This window comes from Hemitrygon akajei, chromosome 8 (genome assembly GCF_048418815.1).
Source record: "Hemitrygon akajei chromosome 8, sHemAka1.3, whole genome shotgun sequence".
NCBI lineage: Eukaryota > Metazoa > Chordata > Chondrichthyes > Myliobatiformes > Dasyatidae > Hemitrygon > Hemitrygon akajei.
Genome location: NC_133131.1, coordinates 145,549,575 through 145,572,572, shown reverse-complemented (window position 1 = coordinate 145,572,572; position 22,998 = coordinate 145,549,575).

Here is a 22,998-nt window from a genome sequence, read left to right as displayed (position 1 = left end):
TCATATAGACCTATTTCTTTGTTAAACACTGATGATAAAATAATAGCAAAAATCTTATCTAACAGATTATCTAAATACTTACCAAAATTAATACATATGGATCAAACAGGATTTATTAAAAATAGACAATCAGCAGATAATGTAACTCGGTTATTTAGTATAATTCATTTGGCTCAAAAGAGGGAGGAAATGAGTGTGGCAGTTGCTTTAGATGCAGAAAAAGCATTTGATAGATTAGAATGGGATTTTTTATTTAAGGTATTGGAAAAATATGGATTAGGAGTATTTTTTATAAAATGGATTAAAACCATAAATACTAATCCCAAAGCTAAAGTAGTGACAAATGGTCAAATTTCAACACCATTTCAGTTAACAAGGTCAACTAGGCAAGGTTGTCCATTATCACCTGCTTTATTTGTGTTGGCGATAGAACCATTAGCTGAATTAATTAGAATGGACCCAGATATTAAGGGTTTCAGAGTTAACCAGGAGGAATACAAGATTAACTAATTTGCTGATGATGTTCTGCTTTATTTAACAAACCCATTGCACTCGTTGCGTAAATTATCCTCTAGATTAGAAGAATATGGGAAAATATCAGGTTACAAAATAAATTGGGATAAAAGTGAAATTTTACGTCTTACTAAAGGAGATAATAGTCAATGTTGATTAATAACTCAATTTAGATGGCCGACAAATGGTATAAAATATTTAGGTATAAGAGTTGATAATGATATAAAGAACTTATATAAATTAAATTACTTACCATTATTGAAAAATTTCAAGAAGATCTTGATAAATGGATGATTTTACCAATAACATTAGTAGGTAGAGTAAATACCGTAAAAATGAATATATTCCCTAGACTACAATATTTATTCCAATCACTACCAATACAACTACCCCAGAAGTTTTTTCAAGAGTTAAATAAATATTTGAGGAAGTTTCTTTGGAAAGGTAAGATGTCAAGAATATCGTTGGAAAAATTGACATGGAAATTTGATCTAGGAGGGTTACAACTTCCAAATTTTAAGAATTATTGTAAAGTAAATCAACTTAGATTTATTGCATCTTTTTTTGAGAAAGATAGACCGGCATGGATTGGAATAGAACTAGATAAAATAGGAGAAAATACACCAGAAGATTTTATATATAAATGGGAATCTAAATGGATACGGGAAAAGAAAGAATCTCCTATATTAAAACATTTGATTGACTTATGGAATAAGATAAATGTTAATGATGAGACAAAGAAATCTTTATTAGCAAAGAGATCTTTAATTCAAAATAGACTTATTCCTTTTACAATGCATAATCAACTTTTATATAATTGGTTTCAAAAAGGGATTAGATATATAGGAGATTGTTTTGAAGGAGGTATATTAATGTCATTTGATCAATTAAAGAATAAATATAAAGTATCAATTAACACTCTTTTTTGTTACTTCCAATTAAGGGCTTATTTAAGAGAAAAATTAGGTCAAACAATGTTATTTTCAAAATCTAATGAAATAGAAACTTTAATTCAAAAAGGAAAAACTAAAAAATTGATTTCTTGTATGTATAGCTTGATTCAAAAACAGGCAATTAAACAAGGAATCCATAAGTCAAGACAAAAATGGGAAAGTGACTTGAATATTAAAATTGAAGAAACAAATTGGTCAAGACTATGTCTTGATAGTATGACAAATACAATAAATGTCCGGTTAAGATTAGTGCAATATAATTTTTCACATCAATTATATATAACACCACAAAAAAGAAATTAATTAAATCCAAATTTATCTGATCAGTGTTTCCAATGTAACCAAGATATCGGTACTTTTTTACATTCTACTTGGTCTTGTTCTAAAATTCAATCTTTTTGGACAAATTTAAGAGTTTTATTGGAATAAATTATTGGAACACAACTTCCACATAATCCAATATTATTTTTATTAGGCGATAGTGAAGGGATAAAATCGAAACCCAAATTGAATAAATATCAGAAAGAATTCATAAAAATTGCACTGGCAGTAGCCAAAAAGGCTATTGCAGTTACTTGGAAATCGGATTTATACTTAAGTGTAGATCATTGAAAGAATGAAATTTCCAGCTGTATTCCACTTGAAAAAATTACTTATAATTTAAGAGATAAATATGAAACATTTTTGAAAATTTGGCGCCCTTATTCACAAAAGACAGGATTAAATATATAGGTGCTCCAAAGATAAAATAATTGGTTATTTGGGGAAAGAAATAAATATATATACTAAAGTTATTACGAACTCCGTGGTGCATGTGGGGATCTTCCGATATCCAGGCACTCTCTCTTTCTTTCTTTTTTTTTCTTTTTCTTTTTCTTTTTTTCTATAGGGATGTTGGGGGGAGGAGCTAAGGGAGGTGGGAAGGGTATATATTTTTTTTCTTTCTGTAATCATTTGAAAGCTCAATAAAAAAAGTTTTTAAAAAAAGTTCCTAGGTGTCAAGATCTCTGTGGACCTAATCTGGTCCCAACATATCGATATAGTCATAAAGAAGGCAAGATAGCAACTATACTTCATTAGGAGTTTGAAAAGATTTGGTATGTCAACAAATACACTCAAGAGGGTTGTAAATTTAGTCAGCTCCATCTTGGGTACTAGCCTACAAAGTACCCAGGACATCTTCAAGGAGCAGCGTAAAAGAAAGGCAGCGCCCATTATTAAGGAAATCCAGTAGCCAGGACATGCCCTTTTCTTGCTGTTACCATCAGGTAGGAGGTACAGAAGCCTGAAGGCACACACTCAGCGATTCAGGAACAGCTTCTTCCCCTCTGCCATCCGATTCCTAAATGGACATTGAAGCTGTGAACACTATCTCACTTTTTTATGATATATTATTTCAGGTTTTTGCACAATTTTTAATCAATTCAATATACGTATACTGTAATTGACTGATTTATTTATTTATTTCTTCCATATTATATATTGCATTGAACTGCTGCTGCTAAGTTAACAAATTTCACGTCACATGCCGGTGATAATAAACCTGATTCTGATTCTGAACCTTAGCTACACCCTAAGGGCAGTTTACAATCCTACAATCCACATCTTTTTGGAATTTGAGTTGAAACCAGAGCATCCAGAAGAAGCCCACATGGACTCGGAGAGAACGTGTAAAGGGCTCCACCCTATAGGAAGGATTTGAAAGTGCTGAAGAAAAGAGACAGGAGAATTGTGTCCCATCCAGTCAAGATGGCCGGATTAAGGGGAGGTTTCTCTGGTGAGGGCTTGGGACGTTTGTTAAGGGGATGAAGAGAGAAGATGCTGGAGAGAAGAGGTCATAGGTTTCGACCCAGAGTAGGATCGTGATTCGACGAAGCCCGGAATGAGAGCGAAGGAGAATCAGTGAAGGGAAAACCATGAGCTCCAACTTGTGCATGTTAAACTGTTTCATTAAAATGGGCTCTTTTCCTTTTTTGCTCTTTCTTCACTAACCATATAGTCAAATTAAGAATCATAAAGCCAAATCTTTTAATTGTATGCAGTGTACTGTCTATTATTTTGTGGCACTTATTTGTAACAGGTTAACAAATCACGCAGCATCCACACATTTGGGGGTTTTAGGGTGGGCTTGAGCCTCAATCTCACAAGTTTGGCGGGACTGGAGATTGTCTTCCCTAAATTTACGTAGCCAACAGAAGCAGAGTGTTTCACAGTTTTATTACTCTAACTGTACTCTGAATCATTTCTCCATATTAGAAGGGGAATTTGAAAAGGGACCTTTTCCACCCAGAGATTGTTAAGTACTGGAATACACTGTCCTAGAGAGTGGGGGAAGCGATCACTAAATAGTTGGCCAAGGACTGGAAGATAGGATTAATAAGCATGGGTGCCCACTGGTCAGAGGAGACATGATGGGCCGAATAGCCTCTTTCTCTGCTGTATGGATCTGGCTATTTGCTCCCCATGATCTCCTTGATCATTTTGTTCCGAAGAGCTCCTATATTCTTCCGGATACAGAATGTCTCTCCTCCCAAAATTTTACACTTCCATCACACAGTCAAAAGTAAATGTGTATTCATAGGTTCAGCCTTTACTCAATGCATCATCCCCAGAATCACTTCTCAACAATTTCCAACACATTCTTGCAGCTGCAGTACACCTCTTCCTTAAGTAGAAGAGACTAGTGAAACACAACAATAGTTTCAGTCAAGCAACTGAGTCCACACATTAAACAACAACAGTTAATGGACTCGACAACAAGGTCTAAAAGTTATGTGAATGAATGGTGGAGTTCAGAGGGAGTGCTTAATTAGAGATATGACTAAGGAACATAGCAAACTCTAAATTAAACATCAACTCAAGATGCTGGAAACTTAAAATAAAAGCAGAAGGATTTCCAACTCAAAACATAAACTTTTTACTCTTCCCACTGACGGGCACTAACCTACTGAGTATTTCCAGCATTTTCTGTTTTTATTATACAAAAGTACCTGGATGATTTTGCAGGTGAGGCATTAACAGCATTGACAGACAGTTTATTAGACTAATCAGATAGCACTTAGACCTCAGGGATAAATGTGACCATATCACCAAGATTATTAGACTGATATTCCTGAACTATTTATTGACCTAATAGTTACTTGGTGTGTTTAATGAAGAATGCTGGCAAATAAATCCCGTGTCATAGTCCACTAACAAATGCATCTAATCAAGTTTGTGGTGATAATGTCCCTTCATATCTAGCAGCTCCTTTATCATTCAGGAATGAGAAGCTTTCATGTGGAGGTCCAAACTATCAGAAAAGATTAGCCCACAAGTGATGGTTAATTGGTCACATTCAAATAAACATAAAGAGAACTGACTTGAATATCTCTCAGTGAAAGGCAAGATAAATAACTGAAATTATGTCACCAATGACAAGAAACAAAGTTTAATGAGGTCACACTTACCCTGAACTGTGAGATTAGATAATTCATTTCATCTCACAGGAAGTGCCAAGATATTATTTACAGTTACAAACAAGAGAAAATCTGCAGATGCTGGAAACCCAAGCAACACACACAAAATGCTGCAGGAACAAAACCTCAACTACTTTTTTCCATAGATGCAGCCTGGCCTGCTGAGTTCCTCCAGCATGTCGTGTGTGTTGCTATTATTTACAGTTTATAGCATTATTCTTATGGTATCTATTTCTGTCCATCACCATGAAGGAATATGAATCCAGGTGAGTGGGGTAAGGTCACTGGATGGGGAGGGGGATGAAAGAGAATGATGTAAGAAGCTGGGAGGTGATTGGTGGAAGAAGTAAGGAAATGAAGAAGAAAGAATCTGATAGGAAAAGACAATAGACAATGAAATAAAGGGAAGGAGGTGGGGAATCAGAGGGAAGTCATGGCAGGACATGAGGACAGAGAAGTGAAGAGGGTGCCACAGGAATGAGGGATAAAAAAGGGGTGGTGATAGAAAACAGAGGGGAGATGTTACTAGAAGTTAAAGAAACTAACGTTGATGCCAACAGTTGGGAGAGTACCGAGACAGAAAATGAGATGTTATTCCTCCAACCTGCATCTGGTTTTCATGACACTGTGATGGTTGCATCAGATTGATGCGGGAAGAAGTTGGAGTATAGTCCACATGAATCATAGCTAATAAAAGTTAAAAACTACATCTGCCGGAAATCGGAAATGAAAGGAAATGCTTCAAATGTCCAGCTAGTCAGGCAGTATCTGTGGAAAAAGGAAAACAGGATGAATACTTCCTTTTCATAATCTTTCATCAGAACTGGCTCGGCTGGTTATCTGAAATTGTTGAATGCTAAGGGCTATAATTGTTTCTCAAGTTTACATTGAGCTTCATAGGAACAGTATAAGAAGCCAAAGATAAAGTGGTCAGCATTGGAGCCAAAGAAGTTAAGTTATAGGTGACTAGAAATTCAGTGACATACTAGCAAACAGTTTGGGGATCTTTTGCAAAGCAGTTGATAAATTGATATTTGGTTTCTCCAACATAAAAGAGACCACATAGAGTCATAGGGTCAAAGAGGGCATAGAGTAATACAGCAGGGAAACAAGCCCGAAACACAAGAGATTCTACAGATGCTGAAAACTGAGCAACACACACAAAATGCTGGAGGAGCTCAACAGGTCAGGCAGCATCTAAGGAAAGGAATAGGCCAAGATCCTTCACCAGGACTAGAAAGAAAGGATGAAGAAGCCAGAATAAGAAGGTGGGGAATGAAAGAAGTACAAGCTAGAAGCTGATAGGTGCAGCCACGTGAGGGGGAAGGTAGGTGGTGGAGGAGGGGGTGCTGAAATGAGAAGTTGGGAAGTGAAACATGAAAAAGACAAAGGGCTGAAGAAGAAGGAGTCCAGTCGGAGAGGAGAGTGGACCATGGGATAATAGGAAGGAGAAGGAGTACCTGAGAGAGGGCTTAGACAGGTAAGAAGAGGTGAGAAGGGAGCCAGAATGGGGAATGGAAGAAGAGGGAAGGGAGAGGGAAAGAAATTACCAGATCTTAGAGAAATCAATATTCATGCCATCAGGTTGAAGGCTACCCATACTGAATACACATGTCCTGCACATTCCTCATTGGTACTGCTTCCTGCATCCATGCTTTTCCATCATCAGCTTTTCCTCCAACTTCTACCCGGCCCTCAAACTCACCTGGTCCATTTCTGACATTTTTCTCCCTTTCATGATCTCTCAGTTTCCATCACTGGAGATAAAACTACTCAACTGATAGCTTCCATACATATAATGACTCTTACAGCTATCTCTACTATACTTCTTCCCACACTGTCACCTGTAAAAATGTCATTCCCTTTTCTCAGCTCCCCATTCTCCACCACATCTGTTCTCTCGGAGGGGCTTTTCTTTCCAGAATGTGAAATGGAAATATCCTTCTTCTTCAAAGATCACATTTTCCTTTCCTCCACCATTGATGTTGCCCCCACCTGCATCTCCTCTATTTCTTGGACATCAGCCCTCACCCAATTTTCCCATCACCTTAACAGGGATAGAGGTCCTCTTGTCCTTATCTATCATTCCATGAACCTCTGGGTCCAGCATTTCATTCTCCACAACTTTCACCATCTTCAATGGGATTTTTACCACCAAGCGCAAATCTAACTTTCCACTCTCCACTTTCCACAAGATGAGTTCCCTCCTCGATTCCCTTGTCTATTTGTCCCTCCCCACTGATATCTCCCCTGGCATTTATCCCTGCAAGTGGGAAAAAAAGCTACACTTCCCATTCACCTCCTTCACCACCATTCAGGGCCCTAAACAGTCCTTCCAGGTGAGGCAACACTTCACTTGTGAGTCTGTCAGCATCATCTACTATAGTCATGCTCCTGGTGCAGCTTCTGCTTCATCAGTGAGATAGATTTGGTGACATAGATTTGGGGACCTCTTGGTAGTGCACCTTTGCTCCATTGGCAACAAGCAGGATCTCCCAGTAGCCAACCATATTAAATCCAATCCCCATTCCCACTACAACATGTCAGTCCATGTCCTCCTCTACTACCAAGATGAAATCACTCTCACTTTGGAGGACCAACACCTTATATTCAGATTCAGATTCAGATTCAGTTTATTGTCATTTAGAAACCACAAATGCAATGCAGTTAAAAAATGAGACAACGTTCCTCCAGAATGATATCACAAAAGCATATGACAAAACAGACTACACCAGAAAATCCACATAACATTTGACAATCCCCAATCCAGAGTCTGGAGAGGCTGCTGCGTATTAATATCGCGCTACCGTTTTAGTGCGTTCCCCGGAAAGGAACTCCAAAACCACCAGACAAAACAAGACCAAAAACTAAAGCTACAAGACCTGCACAAAACCACATAGTTACAACATATAGTTACAACAGTGCAAACAATAGCATAATTGATAAAAAGCAGACCATGGGCACAGTAAAAATAGTTCAAAGATGTTAAAGGACTATAAGTTCAAATGAAATCACCACACAGTTTCCACAAGTCACCAGGTTCCCGACAGACTCACCATCCCACTCTGGCAGCAGAAAGGAATACCCCCGCTATGGACTTCCACGGCGCCGCCTGACTCAGCCTCGCAGACACAGCACACACCGAAAGCCACCTGACCGCAGCGGATTCTGAGTCCGTCGAACCTCTGAGCTGACGACCATCCCCTCCGGCACAGCTTCTCCGATCACCATCCTCTGCCGAGCGTATTAAGACGCCCCCGCCAACGGCCACCGGCAACGCGACCCCGAGGACTGGGGGCCTGTTCTTCCCAGCAGGGTCTCGGACCTCACAGCAGCAGCAGCAACGAAGAAGGTCTTCCTGGAGATTTTCCGATGTTCCTCCGTGCTCCCACATCCATTTTCAATCAATTATGATTGTGCACGGCACCCCACTTCACAAATAACAGATAATCAGCTCCAGATATTCCATCTGGGAAGCCTCCTACCTAACTGTATGGACATCAATTTCTCTGAGTTCCAGTAAATTTTCCCTATCCCCCTTCTCTCTTCTTCCATTCCCCATTCTGGCTCCCCTCTCACCTCTTCTCTTCTCCTTACCTGTCTATAACTTCCCCTTCTCCCATGGTCCACACTCCTCTATTGTTGAATTCCTGCTTCTTCAGCCCTTTGCCTTTTCCAGCTTCTTACATCATCCCCCTACCCTACCCAGCTAACTTCTCCATTATTTGGCTTCACCATCCATCTTGTACTCCTCCCCCCACTGTCGCGGTCCGGTCCGTTGACTCCTAATTTTTGTTAATGTCCTTCTCCCCGTGTTCCCGTGTTCTACCAGGCTCCGTGATTAGGGCACCTGATTCTCATTTGAACCGGCAGCATAAAAACTCCAGTTTACATCTACTCAGGGCCAGACCGTCACCTCGGCCAGTGCAGCAATGCACGTTCCAGGCCGCTGAGAATACTGGACTTTGGATCGCTTCGGTGCCCAGGGTGCTTTGGGAATTCTGTCGTTTTTGTGTCCAGCTGAGTATTGCTGGCCGGTTGCTGCTACTCCAAGTCAAGATATAAATTCTGTCATTTTCGTGGCCAGCTGAGAATTGCTGGCCAGTTGCTGCTACTCCAAGTCAAGATATAAATTCTGTCATTTTCGTGGCCAGCTGAGAATTGCTGGCCAGTTGCTGCTACTCCAAGTCAAGATATAAATTCTGTCATTTTCGTGGCCAGCTGAGAATTGCTGGCCGGTTGCTGCTACTCTGAGTCAAGATACGAATTGTCTGACATTGGTTGGTTTTGTCATTCTCCGTGTCCATGTCCAAGTCCAAGCTCCGTGCCCAAGTCCCAGCTTCGTGTCCGTGTCCAAGTCCAAGTCCAGGTTCCATGTCCATGTCGAAGTCCAAGTCCAGGCTCTGTGTCCGTGCCCAAGTCCAAGTCCAGGCTCTGTGTCCAAGTCCAAGTCCAAGTCCAGGCTCTGTGACCGAGTCCAAGTCCAAGTCCAGGCTCTGTGTCCGAGTCCAAGTCCAAGTCCAGGTTTCATGTCCATGTCGAAGTCCAAGTCCAGGCTCTGTGTCCGTGTCCAAGTCCAAGTCCAGGCTCTGTGTCCAAGTCCAAGTCCAAGTCCAGGCTCTGTGACCGAGTCCAAGTCCAAGTCCAGGCTCTGTGTCCGAGTCCAAGTCCAAGTCCAGGCTCTGTGTCCGAGTCCAAGTCCAGACTCCATGTCCAAGTCCAAGTCCAGGCTCTGTGTCCGAGTCCAAGTCCAGGCTCTGTGTCCGAGTCCAAGTCCAGACTCCATGTCCAAGTCCAAGTCCAGGCTCTGTGTCCGAGTCCAAGTCCAAGTCCAGGCTCTGTGTCCGAGTCCAAGTCCAGACTCCATGTCCAAGTCCAAGTCCAGGCTCTGTGTCCGAGTCCAAGTCCAGACTCCATGTCCAAGTCCAAGTCCAGGCTCTGTGTCCGAGTCCAAGTCCAGACTCCATGTCCAAGTCCAAGTCCAGGCTCTGTGTCCGAGTCCAAGTCCAGACTCCATGTCCAAGTCCAAGTCCAGGCTCTGTGTCCGTGTCCAAGTCCAAGTCCAGGCTCTGTGTCTGTGTCTGTGTCCAAGTCCAGGCTCTGTGTCCAAGTCCAAGTCCAGGCTCCTAGTCCAGTCCAAGCTCCGGGTCCAGGCTTCTCTGGTTTGTTGTCCAACGTTCATGTCCACATAAGCATCCAATCCTCGCTCTCCGGCCTTCCTGGCAGCTATTAATAAACACACTTCTGCTAATGCTACCCACGTGTCAGTGTCCTGCACTTGGGTCCACCTCCAGTCATTCATTGCAAAATCCAATTTTCTTCTGACTTCTTTCCCCTTTCTTTCTAGTCTTGATTAAAGGTCTTGGTCCAAAACACCACTTTGTTATTCCTCTCCATAAATGCTGCCTGTCCTACTGAGTTACTCCAGAATTTTGTGCATGTTACCCTGGAAGCAAGCCCTTCAACTCATACCGTCCATGCGGACAAGGTGCCTGTCTAAGCTAGTCCTATTTGCCCACATTTGCCCTTTCCTATCCATGTACCTGTCCATTTCTTTTAAATGTTGTGATTGTACTTACCTCTGGCAGCACGTTCCACAAACTCTCCACCCTTTGTGTGAACAATTTGCCCCTCAGATCCCCTGTAAATCTTCCCCTCTCACTTTAAATCTATTCCCTCTGGTTTTTGATTCACTTGTGCCAGGGAAAAAATGTTAATGTGCATTTACCTGATATATGTTACTCACGATCTTATACACCATTATAAGCCCACCTCTCAGTATCCAAAACTCCAGTGAATTGCCAACCCAACCTTGCTCTATAACTCAGTCACTCAAGTTGTGGCAATCTTCTTGCACATCATAAGCATTGAATACTATTCATAAGACCATAAGATGAATGAGCAGAAGTAGGCCATTCGGCCCATCAGGTCTGCTCTGCCATTCAATCATGGGCTGATCCAATTCTTCCAGTCATCCCCACTCCCCTGCCTTCTCCCCATACCCTTTGATGCCCTGGCTAATCAAGAACCTATCTATCTCTGCCTTAAATTCACCCAATGACTTGGCCTCCACAGCCACTCGTGGCAACAAATTCCACAGATTGACCACCCTCTGACTAAAGTAATTTCTCTATATCTCTGTTCTAAATGGACACCTTTCAATCCTGAAGTCATGCCCTCTTGTCCTAGACTCCCCTACCATGGGAAATAACTTTGCCATATCTAATCTATTCAGGCCTTTTAACATTCAGAATGTTTCTATGAGATTCCCCCCTCATTCTCCTGAACTCCAAGGAATACAGCCCAAGAGCTGCCAGACGTTGCTCATACAGTAACCCTTTCATTCCTGGAATCATTCTCGTGAATCTTCTCTGAACACTCTCCAATGTGAGTATATTGTTTCTAAAATCAGGCGCCCAGAACTGCACACAATACTCCAAGTGTGGTCTCACGAGTGCCTTATAGAGCCTCAACATCACATCCCTGCTCTTATATTCTATACCTCTAGAAATGAATGCCAACATTGCATTTGCCTTCTTAAAAACTGACTCAACCTAGAGGTTAACCTTTAGGGTATCTTGCACAAGGACTCCCAAGTCCCTTTGCATCTCTTCAGTTTGAATTCTCTCCCCATCTAAATAATAGTCTGCCTATTTATTTCTTCCACCAAAGTGCATGACCATCCACTTTCCAACATTGTATTTCACTTGCCACTTCTTTGCCCATTCCCCTAATCTATCCAAGTCTCTCTGCAGTCTCTCTGTTTCTTCAACTCTACCTGCTCCTCCACCTATCTTTGTTTCATTAGCAAACTTAGCCACAAATCCATTAATACGGTAGTCCAAATCATTGACATATATCATAAAAAGCAGTGGTCCCAACACCGACCCCTGTGGAATTCCATTCATAACCGGTGGCCAGCCAGAATAGGATCCCTTTATTCCCACTCTTTGTTTTCTCCAATCAGTCAATGCTCCACCCGTGCTAGTAACTTCCCTGTAATTCCATGGGCTTTTATCTTGCAAAGCAGCCGCATGTGTGGCACCTTGTCTATGGCCTTCTGAAAATCCAAGTACACCACATCTACTGCATCTCCTTTTTTCTACCCTGCTTGTAATTTCCCCCAAAAAATTGCAGTAGGTCTGTCAGGCAGGATTTTCCTTTCAAGAAACCATGCTGGCTTTGGCCTATCTTGTCATGTGCCTCCAGGTACTCCATAATCTCATCCCAAACAATCGATTCCAACAACTTCCCAAATACTGATGTCAGGCTAACAGGTCTATAGTTTCCTTTCTGCTGCCTCCCACCTGTCTTAAATAGCAAAGTGTGGCAACCCACTTTCTGTGCAGGCGAACCGGCTCACAAATAGCCAGCGCACAGGGAGAGACTTTGGTAATGCGCCTCTGATGTCATTTCTGCCCGGAGAGGGCGGGCGCTAGGGATTAAATGCCAGCGCCGCGAAGTTTGAATAAACTAGTCTCAAAACAGCTTACCGACTGCGTGTCGTTATTTCAGCGCTGTGTGTAGCACATCGCTACAAAAGTAACATTTTCTATTTTCCAATCATTCAGTACAATGCCAGAATCTATCAATTCTTGAAAGATCATTGTTAATGCCTCTGCAATCTCTCCAGCTACTTCCTTCAGAACCCAAGGGTACATTCCATCAGGTCCAGGAGATTTATCCACCCTCAGATCAGTCGTAATTTTCACTGCACAAACTTCACTTACCTAGCATTTATGAATGTCCAGTATACTGCAGACATCTTCCACTGTGACGACTGATGCAAAATACGCATTCAGTTCCTCTGCCATCTCTGCATCTCTCATTACAAAATCTCCAGCGTCATTTTGTATTGGTCCTATATCTACCCTCGACTCTCTTTTACCCTTTATATACTTAAAAAGCTTTTGGTATCTTCTCTGATATTAGTCGCCAGCTTCCTTTCATAATTCTTTTTTTCCTTCCGAGTGTCCTAATTCATTAAATTAGAAGTGCAACCAAGTCACTGTCTTACCTGGAAGAAGTGCAGGGTTAACTGGATGGTAGAAAGGTGAGAGATAAGCAGGCTGGTGTTACTTCTTGTGTATTGCATGGGAGAACCATACGGTTATACAGCTTGTTCGGATGGTCTCTACTGCTTGTTCGTACAACTTGAATGAGTTGCACATCTTCTGCCATATGTTGACATATTTTTTTTCTAAATCATAACTGAGGCTATGGAAACCCACATGGGTCTAAACTACACCTATCACTTTATGGTGTTCACATAACAGTCCTCTCCTCAGGACCCTGATGATTGCATGGCTTCTCCTAGCTGCTCACACACAACTCAATAGGTTTATCCCTCATTGTCAGCTTGCAGTAATTGGGAGAACAAACAGCTGAGAGTTATTGCAGAAGTTAGCCCTCTGTACAAAGCATAAGCTTCAGAAAAGAGCGGAATATTGTTCAACTGCAACTTACATTCTTATCTTTTTGCACGGCATGCAGCAACATTTAGAGCTCTTTTGAGGGATGGCAGATTCAAGTTACTGAGTGAGGGGAGGGGAAATTCTCAGGAGTCCCCACGTGCAATTGAGACAAAGAAACGCATTCTAGATGAGTATTTCGGCTGATGTAGTGTGAAGACAGAGTCAAGTTTGCTTTAATATCTTCTAGGCCAAGCAATATGGGATCAGGCAGGAATGTGTGGAGAGTATCAGCCATGAGCTTACTAAATAAGAGGCATTGATCGAGTAGATAGGTAGAGTTTTTCTTCCCCCAGGATGGAATGACAAACACAAGGAGGTAAGGAGATTAGATCTTTGATTGATATTTGAGTAGTTTAAAAGATCAGCACACATCGTATGAATGTACAGAGAGGATTTGTCACCATCTTACTCAAAAGCAGAGTGTTTTTAATGGGCCTAAAGGCCATTTCCTGCTACTGTGTCTTATGTTTTTAACCCATATGATAATATGAGATTTCTTTGTGCAATATACAATTTCATCCAAGCTAGGCAACAGTGGCAGATTTCCTTCACTGGAGACTATTAGTGAACCAGATGGGTTTTTGTAGCAATTAAGCAATTTCATGATTACCATTTCAGACAAGCAGTATGGGACCCAGAATAGGCCTGTTGGTGTGGGCTGATCATTACAAGAACTGCTTCAGATGTAATCTCCCGCAATAAGGAAAGACAATAGTCTTTTCATTCCTAATTAACTTAATTAATTAAATGTAAATTCACCACTTGTCCTAGTGGGATTTCAACGAATGACTGCAGCTCATTAGCAAAAGGGGCCTTTGGTTAATAATCCTGTAAATTAGCCACAATGCCACTGCACTCCAGGTGAGAGAATCGAGGGGATTAGGAAGAGAATGTCATCATTTATTATTTGGTCAGAAGAAACACAAAAGATAAATGTCAGAGTGCCTGTGGCATCATAAAATCTCAACCTCTCTAAACTGCATGGCACAAACTCTAAGTATCTGCTTGATGATATTAACTTTTATTTACCTCAGGAATTGAAGTATAAAACTTTTTCTAATGTTCTATGTGCTATGATGCCCCCAGAAGAGGAATTAAATAGTTCTTCTTAGAAGTGTGACTTCAGACGCCTCCCTGTGGAAACTAACAATGTCCAACCAAGCCTTAATAAAGTGGATGTTTCCTTTGGCGGGAGAGTCTAAGAACAGAGGATACAGCCTTAGAATAGACGGGTGTCCTTTTAGAATGGAGATGAGGAGGAATTTCTTTAGCCGGAAAGTGATGAATTTGTGGAATTCTTTGCCACAGGCAGCGATGGAGGCCAAGTCTTAATGCCTATTTAAGGCAAATGTTGATTGGTCAGGGCATGAAGGAATATGGGAAGTCAGGAGATTGGCACTGAGAGGAAAATTGGATCGATCATGATGAAATAGTGGAGCAGACTTGATGGGCCAAATGACCTAATTCTCTAAAATATCTTACGGTCTTATGTATAACAGCAAGGAAGGCAGGACATTCTTCAGTTACAATTTGGCATGAAAATACAGCCTGCTTATTTTTGCATTAGGCCTGCAAGTATGGATTCATACAATAAATATAATTGTTCTGCTGGTTATCCGAATTCTGTTGAGTCAAGGTATAAAGTTATCCAATTTGGATTTTATTTCAAATTCATTTCTGACATGGACAGAGCAGAGAATGCAAGTGCTACTCTGGCAGTAAGTATAAAGGACATTTGGTGCCAATGCACATAAAGATAATTATCCTGCATTTCCACGATATTGCATTTTTCATGGTAGGTTTTTTAGTGGCCTAGAGGGAGAACATTTAATATTCCTGGGATTGTTTAAGGGAGGGCAGACAAAAATGTGCGCACACAAAACCACTACTATGAGTCATCTGCGCTGTATCTAACACCAGAGGCAAATACAAACAGCTCGTACTGTCAGATTATGGTGTGGGTTAGTCATTTAACATCCAGTCGTGATTAGTTTGATTTATCAGCCACTCCTTAAAAATCACTGTTGCTTTTTATTTCATTGCTGATCTATACAAAGCTTCCTCAGAGATTTGTGCAGTTGAAGGCGCAACACTAACACGATTAAGGTTTCATAACAACTACTGCAAGTGGTCATGTCTCAAGTACCATCAAATTGATCATATGCAGTCAACAGAAGCCGTGATCATCCGAGAATGACTTTCAACAGACCAGCAAATGTGGGCATTTTTTACAATACTGTAAGACATACGGTAGGACCAGAATTAGGCCATTTTGGCCCATCAAGTCTGCTTTGCCAATCCATCACGGCTGATTTATTATCCCTCTCAACCCATTCTTCTGCTTTCTCCACTCAACCTGGTGATGCACTTACTAATTAAGCGCCTATCAAACTCTGCTTTAGATACACCCAATGACTTGGCCACCACAGCTTTCTGTGGCAATGAATTCCTCAGATTTACCACCCCGGCTAAAAAAATGTGTCCTCATCTCTATTCCAAAGGGGCATCCTTCTTTATCCATTGATGAACACGTGCATCATCGACAAGAGTAAATTGTAGAATACTAAAGTGCCTCCACTTCTAAGAAATAAAATCTGTGCTACTTTTCAGCAGACTGTGTGCAGATTGAGTTCTTGAAAAGTAATAGCATGTTAATGATACACACTTCATTAATGTGCAACTCAGATGGCTAAATCATGGGATTAGGAGAGACGTCGTTAGTTGTGAATTCCCTAGATTTTGCTACCTAACTTCAAAGCACACATCTGAGAACAGTGGTTAATCAGAAACCTTAATGTCAACAATCATTGAAAATGGTAAGCAGCTAATTCTGCCTGTGCCTCTGGTACTTTCTCGTGAGCAAGGAGTGTAAACCCAGCAGAGAGAGAAAAGATGCATTCAGCAAAAAAATAATCCACAATGGATTTGACTGATGAGGAGACAGAGTTAGAAGGTGAGGGGGAGGGGAGGAAGAAACGCAAGGTGATAGGTGAAACCGAGGGTAGGGGAGGGGTGAAGTAAAGAGCTGGGAAGTTGATTGGTGAAAGAGATACAGGGCTGGAGAAGGGGGGAGTCTGATAGGAGAGGACAGGAGGGCAATGGAAGAAAGGAAAAGGGGATGAGTACCAGGGGAGGGTGATGGGCAGGTAAGGTGAAAAGGTGAGAGAGGGAAATAGCGATTATTTTGGCCTCTGAGCTCTGTTCAAGTCTAGGAGGAAATTCTTGTTATTGAAAGTCATTCATAACTGCAATGTTGAATTTAGTAGGTACTGAGGAAAAACATACAGTACTTGCTTACCTTGGATGTCCTAAATCAAGATGTAGGGTTTGGACCCAAATGTGGACAATTCCTTTCCTAAACGAATCTGCTCAATCCACTGAGTTCCTCTAAATTCCAGTATCTCTTGTGAATCTAGATGCTTATTTTATTCATTATAACAATGGCAATATCTAAAATGTGCTTCAATGATTACAAGGTATGCTGGGCATCCTGTGGTTATAAAGCTTATCATAGAAATTCTTTTTTTACCTTTAATCACTTACACAAACTGAACATGTTGCATAATCAACTACAGATTAACCATTCTGTGAGAGATATTGATTTGAAAATGGAGGATAAGGCAGAATTCACAAAAACACACGCAGAGACATTTATATTTTTGAGCAGTTATCTGTGTAAAAGCCATAATAAAAAAAGATCATTAATACAATGTCATTGCACAGGAGCAATAACCATTACTCTCACAGGAGACATCACCTGACCGTTTGTGTGTTTTCAGCATTTTTCTATTTGATTTCTGATTTCCACACCTGCTAATGGAAGAGGCATCCTGTTTTGCAATGAATTACCTTGGAAGACTGCCATCCCTTCTGTAGCACTGTGGAGACGACAAAATTTGGTTTTAGCTGATTAGGTTATTGTAATGCACTCTTTTCAGGACTGCCTAAGAAAGAAAGAAAGAAAGAAGCTGCAGTTTGATCAAAAGAATCTTAAACAAATAAAAAGATAATCTGAGCATATTTCACCAACTTTTACATAATTTCACTGGATGCCTGTGTCCTTTAGGATCAATTTCAAAATACTCTTAATTGTAAATAAGGGTCTGAATAATCTAGCTTCTCCGTATATTTCAGAATGCCTATCCCATTACGTCCCTAATCATAATCTTAGCTTCGCAAGTATTGGTTTGCTTCGTGTTCCTGGAGCCAAGTATATAAGAACTGGTGATGTGATATTTTGCTCCGATGCACAGAAACCTGGAATATTTTGCAGACTGAGAAATGGAATGTAGTGCTGTGGAATGTTTCAAAACACTCTTAAAAACCTACTTTTAAAAAATTTGGCCTACTTATGGGATTACTTAATGTCTGTTGATGTTGATTACATTCACAGCATTTGGCATATTCAAAGACATTTTATTTAGTATAATGGTTGCCTTTACTTATGATTTTCAATTTTGTGTCGTACTTTATGACTATATTGATTTCTGTTTACAAACGATGTAAACCTATGTAAAGCACTTGGAGCTTGCATCTTAATGCATGAAATGTGCTATATAAATAGATATTATTATTATTATTATTATTACATTTTAATAGGTGGCACAAGCTAGGAAAATATAGTTAGCATAATCAAATTGTTACTGTGCTGTGGAATTCTCCTTGTGCTATCCGCTACTGATACACCACATGATTGAGGATAGAAAAGAGATTTATAAAGATCTAGGCGGGACTGGAAGATTTTAATTGTAAGGAATAACTGCATAGACTGTAGTTGATTCCCTTGGAAACAAGATGATGAGAGGTGTGTAACAAAATGAGGATCATGGATAGCGTGGACAGAAGCACATATAACTGCGCAGAGACATGAGAGGTTCTGCAGATGCAGGAAATCAACAAATGCTACAGGATCTCAGTATCTAAGAAGGGGCAATAAACAGTCAACGTTTCAGATCAAGACCCTTCATCAGAACTGGAAAAACATAGGCAGACTCTTATTCTGGCTTTTGCTGCCTTCCTGTCCTCGCAGGATGAAACGTTGACTGTTTTTTCACCCTCCATAGATGCCGCCTGACCTGCTGAGTTCCTCCTGCATGTTGCTGTGTTGTTTTAACAAAGCTGAAAGTTCAGTCAGTTAACAGATTGTGGATTTGAGGCAATTTGAAGCAGAGATGTGATTGCTTATTGAGAGGGTGGTAAGGGCATGGAGACACTGCATGAAAGCTGGTGAGTCTTTGATGTGCATCCCACTTTTACTGAAAAGTGTACGTACTACAGAGTAATGCTTATCAAGGATAAAGATCATTTGGTTTTGCCTATGAGGCTAAAAAACAAATTGGGATTAAACAACATTACTCTACCCGGGCCTGCACTGACACGAAGGAACAAATGGCCTCTTTCTCTCTTGTATACGTGGTTGAACCAGGAGGTATGTTGTCTGCTGAAGGCTAGATCTGTGGCATTCAAGTCTGGCAACCCAGGCCTGTACTAGAAAACCAGGTATGATTTGTGAAGGGCAAAGAGACAATTTCAAATGAAGTTGGAGGCAACATCGGATGCACGGCAACTCTGGCAGAGTCTGCAAGACATCACTTCCTACAAAGCGAAACCCAATAGTATGAATGGCAACGATGCTTCACCACCAGATGAACTCAACGCCTACCATGCACGCATTGAACACAACTACAGCTGTGAAGATCCCTGCTGCACCTGATGACCCTGTGATCTCTGTCTCAGAGGCCGATGTTAGACTGTTGGGGGGGGGGGGGGGCTGCTGCTGTACAGGACCAAAAGAAGCTGCAGAAGGTTGTAACTCTAGTCAGCTCCATCTTGGCTACTAGCCTACAAAGTACCGAGGACATCTTCAGGGAGCGGTGTCTCAGAAAGGCAGCGTCCATTATTAGCGACCTCCAGCACCCAGGCCATGCCCTTTTCTCACTGTTACCATCAGGTAGGAGGTACAGAAGCCTGAAGGCACACACTCAGCAATTCAGGAACAGCTTCTTCCCTTCTGCCATCCGATTCCTAAATGGACATTGAATCTTTGGACACTACCTCACTTTTTAAAAAATATATTGTATTTCTGTTTATGCATTTTTAAAATCTATTCAATATACGTAATTGATTTACTTGTTTATTTATTGTTATTATTATTTTTATTTTATTTATTATTTTTTCTCTGCCAGATTATTGCATTGAACTGCTGCTGCTAAGTTAACAAATTTCACATCACATGCCGGTGATAATAAACCTGATTCTGATTCTGATTCTAATTCTATGACAACCACTCAAAGAAGGGAGGGGACATCTTAAACGTGAATGTAAGGGTGGCTGACGTACTGGTGGCACAGTGACATCCCTAGCAGAACTGTTGGCTTCATCGCTCCAGGGACACAGATTCAGTCCAGACTCATCCGTATAGAGTGTGCACGTTCTCCCCGTGACCGTGCTGCTTTTGACTGGGGACTCCATGCATCACTCCCATCCAAAGGTTAATTAGCAAGTGTCAATTACCCTGGTGAAGGACAGTGGTAGAATCTGGGGAAAATTGTGGGAAATATTTATTGAGAGAAGCGTCCTTGAGAGAAGAATTCTGGTTGTAGTCCCATCCAACCTCAGCGGAAAAAGTCTGCTTACATTTAGCCTATCATTACCCAGATTAACTTTGTATCAAAACTTCTCCCATTTTCCCAGAAGGACAGATTTACCAATTTACCAAGTTTACCAATCTTGCTCAAAAGGCACTGGTAAACTACCGTAGAATAAAATAAAAGAGAAAAGGTCCAAGAAGCAACAATCACCATAAACATCAAGAGACACAATTTTTCTGCAATATGGAATAAAGAGCTGACATCAGAGCATGAAATTGCGGAAGCATTGCCCTTTGATAGGGACAAGTCAAAATGGCACCTCAATCTTAGGTGGACAATTTCAGCAATTAAGCTTGCAAAAATGAGGGTGCATTTAACTCACCGTTCAGAGTGTCTGAGTGCTAAATGTGCTAGAGAGAGGGGACATAGCAACAGAATACAAATTCAAGCACAGAGCCAAGAGTGAGAACAATATCACCAACGTAGTACCTGCAATGAGAGGGAGTTTTCAAACCACCACAACAAATTATTTCTCTCTCTCTCTCCCTCCCCCCCCCCCCGCCATCTCTCTGTGGTCCACGACACTCCAGGGTTCTTCTGCTGGAGTTGGAGATGGTTTCTGAATGGACCCATTCCATGAACAGGTACACTCACACACATTCAAATTGTGAAGGAATGATGATGCTGCCATCTCCTTGGAAACAATGAGGCCCAGAAACATTCCCATGTAACAGGCACCCAGCAACCTTGTGGTGGGTACGACAGCATTTAACTGTTTAAAGGAGAGTTGTTTAAGGAGTATTGTCAATCTTGGGATGATTGATTATACTCAAAGGCCCAACAAAATCCTCTTTGAATCCTTCTCCATGCAGCGTTCAGCCAATGGCTGGAGCAGTCACCTCCATATCCTAGACTTGCTCCCTCCCTCCATCCCTACCAACTCCTCAACCACCTACCCCCAAAAAACTTACCTCCTGAAGCTTCTTAATTCCTGCAGTTACCCTACAAATAATATCACAACATTTACACCTAGATTTCTTATCAAAGAGCAAATTATTACCTCAACAGGTGCAAAAGGAATTAAAAGTCCCTGTGCAGGATTCCCTGAAGATTAACTTACAGGTGGAGTCAGTGGTGAGGAAGGCAAATGCAATGTTAGCATTAATTTCGATAGGACTAGAATATAAAAGCAAGGATGTAATGCTGAGGCTTTATTGATCAGATCGCACTTGGAGTATTGTGAGCAGTTTTGTGCCCCTTATTTAAGAAAAGATGTGCTGGTATTGAAGAGGGTCCAGAGGAGGTTCACGAGAATGATTCCAAGAATGAAAGCGTTAATGTATGAGGAGCGAATGATGGCTCTGGCCCTGTACTCACTGGATTTTAGAAGAATGGGGGGGGGGGGGGGAATCTTATTGAAACCTATAAAATATTGGCAGGCTTAGATAAAGTTTATGTGGAAAGAATGTTTCTCATTGTGGAGCTGTCAAGGACCAAAGGGCACAGCCTTCGAATAGTGGGACAGAAATCCCTTCATGATTCTTTAGAACAGAAATGAAGAGGAATTCCTTTAGCTAGAGGGAGGTGCACTTGTGGAATTCATTGCACAGATGGCCATGGAGGCCGTCGTTGGGTATATTTAAAGCAGAAGTTGATAGGTCGTTAATTAGTAAGGACGTCAAAGGTTACAGGGAGAAGGCAGGAGAATGGAGTGAAGAGGGATAATAAATCAGTCATGATAGAATGGTGGAGCAGACTAAATGGGCCGAATGGCCTAATTCTAATCCATTGTTTTGTGGTCTTATGGTCTAAAAGCAAAACATGCAGCTCTGGTATTGCAATATAAAGCTGAAATTTTCCTGTGCTCACAACACTATCACTGAATCTATGTTTCACAATCATTCTTCAGTCCTTCATGAAGAATTTTCACACCGTTAAGCTGGAATGAAGATTTATGAGGACTGGAGGGTTTAAATTACAAGGAGGCACTGGGCAGGCTATAGGCGTTTGCCCGGATCATAGGAAGCTGAGGGGTGACCTCATAGAGGTCTATAATATCACGACGCACATGGTTAAGGTGAATAGCCATGTTCTGTTTGCCAGGGTAGGGGAATCTAAAAATAGAGGGCATAAGTTTAAAGTGAGATGGGAAAGGTTTAAAAAGGACCTGAGTGGCAATCTTTTCACCGAGGGTGATGCCTAAATGGAACCAGCTGCCAGAAGAAGTGGCAGGTGCCATTATGAAATTTAAAAGACGTTTGGGCCAGTACATGGATAGGAAAGGTTTAGAGAGATATGGACTAAGTGCAAGTAAACGGGACCATTTCAGGTGATTATCATGGATGAGATAGGCCAGTGACCTTGCTTTCTATTCTGTATAGCTCCTTGACTTTTTAACCAAATCATATACGTATTTTTCTTATAGCTTCTCTCCCCATTAGAAGACATCATTTGGTCAACCCCGGAGCACTGAGTTTAAACCCATCCAGGATATTTTTTGAGGGCCTGCACACTCAGTGCCGAAGGGAAAGAATCACAGGCTAGAGACTGGCAGTGCGCCAGAAAAACAATTGCTTGGAAGCCAACCCTGAGCCAACACTTAAATGTTAAACCGTGGACATGAAAGTGCCTGCCTGTTTATGCCACTGTTTAGTGCCGGTAGAAACTGAATGGAGGGTCCAGGGGCCATGATCTGTTTGGTTTAATTCCTTACACTTCCTGCTAGTGTCCTGGAACAGAGACTAGACCCCCAGACAGCAAGCCTTTTGCTGTTGATATATGTCCAGTGGCCAGGAGAGAGTGTGGGTTCTGCTAACAGCTCAAGATCGGCTCCCCAACCTTAATTTCTGAGCCCAGAAACTGGGCTCCACGGATACTAATTTCTGCCCCCTTCTGTGAATTGACAATTGCCTTGCTCTGTTCACTGCTCACGAGTTGACTGAAGCAGACACCAGACAGACAGCTGTGGCAGAGGCCAGCATAAATGGGACTGTGGGAAGAGCACTGAAGT